Consider the following 7,544-nt stretch of genomic DNA (forward strand, 5'->3'; position numbering starts at 1 on the left):
CGTATACTATGAGGCATAAAAACTCTACACTGAAGGAAAAACCAGAATACATATCTTTTTGTTTTGCTACCAAGGATGTAGGCTTGTTTGCATGACAACTACCTAATTCAAGGTTTAGCATAAGCAGATGAACTATTTGTAATATAAACCACCAGAGAATCTACCGAATCACTTTTAATAAGAGGCAACGGTAGCACATCTGACTCAAGATTAGAAGGTTGCGTGTCCAAATCACGTCGGGGTCAGTTATCATTTTGAAGATAAAATGCTCTATTCTGCCCAAAAATACTATACTAGAAACTAATTACCAAGATTTTTAACTACTTTCAATAATGTGATTATACCTCAAACTGATACCTATATCACTAGCACATAGTCATTAAATACCTCACATTCTTATCAGTTCTCATAATTATTATACAAAAAATATCCAGTTTAGAGAATACGTTACTTGAAGGCCAACTCTAAATGTCTGTAATGTACCAATACATTTAAAAGCAATTAGCTTTTCTGGATCAATTTTGGATCACTGCCGTCACTTGTCTTTTTTAGAGGTACATTTAGTACCAATTTTACTTTAAAGATGACTTTTTCCATTCACATGACGTATACTATGAGGCATAAAAACTCTACACTGAAGGAAAAACCAGAATACATATCTTTTTGTTTTGCTACCAAGGATGTAGGCTTGTTTGCATGACAACTACCTAATTCAAGGTTTAGCATAAGCAGATGAACTATTTGTAATATAAACCACCAGAGAATCTACCGAATCACTTTTAATAAGAGGCAACGGTAGCACATCTGACTCAAGATTAGAAGGTTGCGTGTCCAAATCACGTCGGGGTCAGTTATCATTTTGAAGATAAAATGCTCTATTCTGCCCAAAAATACTATACTAGAAACTAATTACCAAGATTTTTAACTACTTTCAATAATGTGATTATACCTCAAACTGATACCTATATCACTAGCACATAGTCATTAAATACCTCACATTCTTATCAGTTCTCATAATTATTATACAAAAAATATCCAGTTTAGAGAATACGTTACTTGAAGGCCAACTCTAAATGTCTGTAATGTACCAATACATTTAAAAGCAATTAGCTTTTCTGGATCAATTTTGGATCACTACCATCACTTGTCTATTTTAACAATACATTTAGTACCAATTTGATTTTATGGATGACTTTTTCCATTCAAATGACCTATACTGTGATGAATAAAAATTATACACTACAGGAAAAACCACCAGACATATCTTTTTGTTTTGTTACCGAGGATGTAGGTTTGTTTGCTTAACAACTACCTAATTCAAGGTTTAGTATAAGCAGATGATCTATTTGTAATATAAACCACCAGAAAAATCTACTGAATGAGATTTAACAAGAGACCTCGTGGCGCAACAGTAGCACGTCTGACTCCAGATCAGAAGGTTGCGTGTTCAAATCACGTCAGGGTCAGTTGTCATTTTGAAGATAAAATGCTCTTTTCTGCCAAAAAAATACTATACAAGAAACTAAATACTAAGATTGTTGTCTACTTTCAATAATGTGATTATAGCTCAAACTGGTACCTATATCACTAGCACATAGTCATTAAATATCTCACCTTCTTATCAGTTCTCATAATTATAACACTAAAAATATCCAGTTTAGATTAAACTTTACTTGAAGGCCAACTCTAAATGTCTGTAATGTAACAATACATTTAAAAGAAATTAGCTTTTCTGGATCAATTTTGGATCACTGCCGTCACTTGTCTTTTTTAGAGGTACATTTAGTACCAATTTGACTTTAATGATGACTTTTTCCATTCACATGACGTATACTATGAGGCATAAAAACTCTACACTGAAGGAAAAACCAGAATACATATCTTTTTGTTTTGTTACCAAGGATGTAGGCTTGTTTGCATGACAACTACCTAATTCAAGGTTTAGCACAAGCAGAATAACTATTTGTTATATAAACCACCAGAGAATCTACCGAATCACTTTTAATAAGAGGCAACGGTAGCACATCTGACTCAAGATTAGAAGGTTGCGTGTCCAAATCACGTCGGGGTCAGTTATCATTTTGAAGATAAAATGCTCTATTCTGCCCAAAAATACTATACTAGAAACTAATTACCAAGATTGTTATCTACTTTCAATAATGTGATTATACCTCAAACTGATACCTATATCACTAGCACATAGTCATTAAATAACTCACATTCTTATCAGTTCTCATAATTATTATACAAAAAATATCAAGTTTAGAGAATACGTTACTTGAAGGCCAACTCTAAATGTCTGTAATGTAACAATACATTTAAAAGCAATTAGCTTTTCTGGATCAATTTTGGATCACTACCATCACTTGTCTATTTTAACAATACATTTAGTACCAATTTGATTTTATGGATGACTTTTTCCATTCAAATGACCTATACTGTGATGAATAAAAATGATACACTAAAGTAAAAACCACCAGACATATCTTTTTGTTTTGTTACCGAGGATGTAGGTTTGTTTGCTTGACAACTACCTAATTCAAGGTATAGTATAAGCAGATGATCTATTTGTAATATAAACCACCAGAAAAATCTACTGAAACGGATTTAGCAAGTGACCTTGTGGCGCTACGATAGCGCGTCTGACTCCAGATCAGAAGGTTGCGAGTTCAAATCAAGTCGGGGTCAGTTGTCATTTTGAAGATAAAATGCTCTTTTCTGCCAAAAAAATACTATACAAGAAACTAAATACTAAGATTGTTGTCTACTTTCAATAATGTGATTATAGCTCAAACTGGTACCTATATCACTAGCACATAGTCATTAAATATCTCACCTTCTTATCAGTTCTCATAATTATAATACTAAAAATATCCAGTTTAGATTAAACTTTACTTGAAGGCCAACTCTAAATGTCTGTAATGTAACAATACATTTAAAAGCAATTAGCTTTTCTGGATCAATTTTGGATCACTGCCGTCACTTGTCTTTTTTAGAGGTACATTTAGTACCAATTTTACTTTAAAGATGACTTTTTCCATTCACATGACGTATACTATGAGGCATAAAAACTCTACACTGAAGGAAAAACCAGAATACATATCTTTTTGTTTTGTTACCAAGGATGTAGGCTTGTTTGCATGACAACTACCTAATTCAAGGTTTAGCATAAGCAGATGAACTATTTGTAATATAAACCACCAGAGAATCTACCGACTCACTTTTAATAAGAGGCAATGGTAGCACATCTGACTCAAGATTAGAAGGTTGCGTGTCCAAATCACGTCGGGGTCAGTTATCATTTTGAAGATAAAATGCTCTATTCTGCCCATAAATACTATACTAGAAACTAATTACCAAGATTGTTAACTACTTTCAATAATGTGATTATACCTCAAACTGATACCTATATCACTAGCACATAGTCATTAAATAACTCACATTCTTATCAGTTCTCATAATTATTATACAAAAAATATCAAGTTTAGAGAATACGTTACTTGAAGGCCAACTCTAAATGTCTGTAATGTAACAATACATTTAAAAGCAATTAGCTTTTCTGGATCAATTTTGGATCACTACCATCACTTGTCTATTTTAACAATACATTTAGTACCAATTTGATTTTATGGATGACTTTTTCCATTCAAATGACCTATACTGTGATGAATAAAAATGATACACTAAAGTAAAAACCACCAGACATATCTTTTTGTTTTGTTACCGAGGATGTAGGTTTGTTTGCTTGACAACTACCTAATTCAAGGTATAGTATAAGCAGATGATCTATTTGTAATATAAACCACCAGAAAAATCTACTGAAACGGATTTAGCAAGTGACCTTGTGGCGCAACGGTAGCGCGTCTGACTCCAGATCAGAAGGTTGCAAGTTCAAATCAAGTCGGGGTCAGTTGTCATTTTGAAGATAAAATGCTCTTTTCTGCCAAAAAATACTATACAAGAAACTAAATACTAAGATTGTTGTCTACTTTCAATAATGTGATTATAGCTCAAACTGGTACCTATATCACTAGCACATAGTCATTAAATATCTCACCTTCTTATCAGTTCTCATAATTATAATACTAAAAATATCCAGTTTAGATTAAACTTTACTTGAAGGCCAACTCTAAATGTCTGTAATGTAACAATACATTTAAAAGCAATTAGCTTTTCTGGATCAATTTTGGATCACTGCCGTCACTTGTCTTTTTTAGAAATACATTTAGTACCAATTTGATTTTAAAGATGACTTTTTCCATTCACATGACGTATACTATGAGGCATAAAAACTCTACACTGAAGGAAAAACCAGAATACATATCTTTTTGTTTTGTTACCAAGGATGTAGGCTTGTTTGCTTGACAACTACCTAATTCAAGGTTTAGCATAAGCAGATGAACTATTTGTAATATAAACCACCAGAGAATCTACCGAATCACTTTTAATAAGAGGCAACAGTAGCGCATCTGACTCAGGATTAGAAGGTTGCGTGTCCAAATCACGTCGGGGTCTGTTATCATTTTGAAGATAAAATGCTCTATTCTGCCCAAAAATACTATACTAGAAACTAATTACCAAGATTGTTATCTACTTTCAATAATGTGATTATACCTCAAACTGATACCTATATCACTAGCACATAGTCATAAAATTACTCACATTCTTATCAGTTCTCATAATTATTATACAAAAAATATCCAGTTTAGAGAATACGTTACTTGAAGGCCAACTCTAAATGTCTGTAATGTAACAATACATTTAAAAGCAATTCGCTTTTCTGGATCAATTTTGGATCACTACCATCACTTGTCTATTTTAACAATACATTTAGTACCAATTTGATTTTATGGATGACTTTTTCCATTCAAATGACCTATACTGTGATGAATAAAAATTATACACTAAAGGAAAAACCACCAGACATATCTTTTTCTTTTGTTACCGAGGATGTAGGTTTGTTTGCTTGACAACTACCTAATTCAAGGTTTAGTATAAGCAGATGATCTATTTGTAATATAAACCACCAGAAAAATCTACTGAATCAGATTTAACAAGAGACCTCGTGGCGCAACGGTAGCACATCTGACTCCAGATCAGAAGGTTGCGTGTTCAAATCACGTCGGGGTCAGTTGTCATTTTGAAGATAAAATGCTCTTTTCTGCCAAAAAAATACTATACAAGAAACTAAATACTAAGATTGTTGTCTACTTTCAATAATGTGATTATAGCTCAAACTGATACCTATATCACTAGCACATAGTCATTAAATATCTCACCTTCTTATCAGTTCTCATAATTATAATACTAAAAATATCCAGTTTAGATTAAACTTTACTTGAAGGCCAACTCTAAATGTCTGTAATGTAACAATACATTTAAAAGCAATTAGCTTTTCTGGATCAATTTTGGATCACTGCCATCACTTGTCTTTTTTAGAGGTACATTTAGTACCAATTTGACTTTAAAGATGACTTTTTCCAATCACATGACGTATACTATGAGGCATAAAAACTCTACACTGAAGGAAAAACCAGAATACATATCTTTTTGTTTTGTTACCAAGGATGTAGGCTTGTTTGCTTGACAACTACCTAATTCAAGGTTTAGCATAAGCAGATGAGCTATTTGTAATATAAACCACCAGAAAATCTACCGAATCACTTTTAATAAGAGGCAACGGTAGTGCATCTGACTCAAGATTAGAAGGTTGCGTGTCCAAATCACGTCGGGGTCAGTTATCATTTTGAAGATAAAATGCTCTATTCTGCCCAAAAATACTATACTAGAATCTAATTACCAAGATTGTTATCTACTTTCAATAATGTGATTATACCTCAAACTGATACCTATATCACTAGCACATAGTCATAAAATAACTCACATTCTTATCAGTTCTCATAATTATTATACAAAAAATATCCAGTTTAGAGAATACGTTACTTGAAGGCCAACTCTAAATGTCTGTAATGTAACAATACATTTAAAAGCAATTAGCTTTTCTGGATCAATTTTGGATCACTACCATTACTTGTCTATTTTAACAATACATTTAGTACCAATTTGATTTTATGGATGACTTTTTCCATTCAAATGACCTATACTGTGATGAATAAAAATTATACACTACAGGAAAAACCACCAGACATATCTCTTTGTTTTGTTACCGAGGATGTAGGTTTGTTTGCTTGACAACTACCTAATTCATGGTTTAGTATAAGCAGATGATCTATTTGTAATATAAACCACCAGAAAAATCTACTGAATGAGATTTAACAAGAGACCTCGTGGTGCAACGGTAGCACGTCTGACTCCAGATCAGAAGGTTGCGTGTCCAAATCACGTCGGGGTCAGTTATCATTTTGAAGATAAAATGCTCTATTCTGCCCAAAAATACTATACTAGAAACTAATTACCAAGATTGTTATCTACTTTCAATAATGTGATTATATCTCAAACTGGTACCTATATCACTAGCACATAGTCATTAAATATCTCACCTTCTTATCAGTTCTCATAATTATAACACTAAAAATATCCAGTTTAGATTAAACTTTACTTGAAGGTCAACTCTAAATGTCTGTAATGTAACAATACATTTAAAAGAAATTAGCTTTTCTGGATCAATTTTGGATCACTGCCGTCACTTGTCTTTTTTAGAGGTACATTTAGTACCAATTTGACTTTAATGATGACTTTTTCCATTCACATGACGTATACTATGAGGCATAAAAACTCTACACTGAAGGAAAAACCAGAATACATATCTTTTAGTTTTGTTACCAAGGATGTAGGCTTGTTTGCATGACAACTACCTAATTCAAGGTTTAGCAAAAGCAGATGAACTATTTGTAATATAAACCACCAGAGAATCTACCGAATCACTTTTAATAAGAGGCAACGGTAGCACATCTGACTCAAGATTAGAAGGTTGCGTGTCCAAATCACGTCGGGGTCAGTTATCATTTTGAAGATAAAATGCTCTATTCTGCCCAAAAATACTATACTAGAAACTAATTACCAAGATTGTTATCTACTTTCAATAATGTGATTATACCTCAAACTGATACATATATCACTAGCACATAGTCATTAAATAACTCACATTCTTATCAGTTCTCATAATTATTATACAAAAAATATCAAGTTTAGAGAATACGTTACTTGAAGGCCAACTCTAAATGTCTGTAATGTAACAATACATTTAAAAGCAATTAGCTTTTCTGGATCAATTTTGGATCACTACCATCACTTGTCTATTTTAACAATACATTTAGTACCAATTTGATTTTATGGATGACTTTTTCCATTCAAATGACCTATACTGTGATGAATAAAAATGATACACTAAAGGAAAAACCACCAGACATATCTTTTTGTTTTGTTACCGAGGATGTAGGTTTGTTTGCTTGACAACTACCTAATTCAAGGTATAGTATAAGCAGATGATCTATTTGTAATATAAACCACCAGAAAAATCTACTGAAACGGATTTAGCAAGTGACCTTGTGGCGCAACGGTAGCGCGTCTGACTCCAGATCAGA

The 7,544-nt window shown here is 32.6% G+C and overlaps 2 non-coding genes across 2 annotated transcripts; both read left to right on the plus strand.

Moving 5' to 3' along the window:
* The first annotated feature begins 5,059 nt into the window (after window positions 1–5,059).
* Window positions 5,060–5,131, plus strand: TRNAW-CCA (transfer RNA tryptophan (anticodon CCA)). The gene has a single exon. It is a non-coding gene; the product is annotated as a tRNA-Trp (tRNA).
* A 1,150-nt stretch (window positions 5,132–6,281) lies between these two features.
* Window positions 6,282–6,353, plus strand: TRNAW-CCA (transfer RNA tryptophan (anticodon CCA)). The gene has a single exon. It is a non-coding gene; the product is annotated as a tRNA-Trp (tRNA).
* The last annotated feature ends 1,191 nt before the right edge of the window (window positions 6,354–7,544 follow it).

This window comes from Taudactylus pleione, unplaced genomic scaffold (genome assembly GCF_031769625.1).
Source record: "Taudactylus pleione unplaced genomic scaffold, aTauple2 ptg000393l, whole genome shotgun sequence".
Classification (NCBI taxonomy): Eukaryota; Metazoa; Chordata; class Amphibia; order Anura; family Myobatrachidae; genus Taudactylus; species Taudactylus pleione.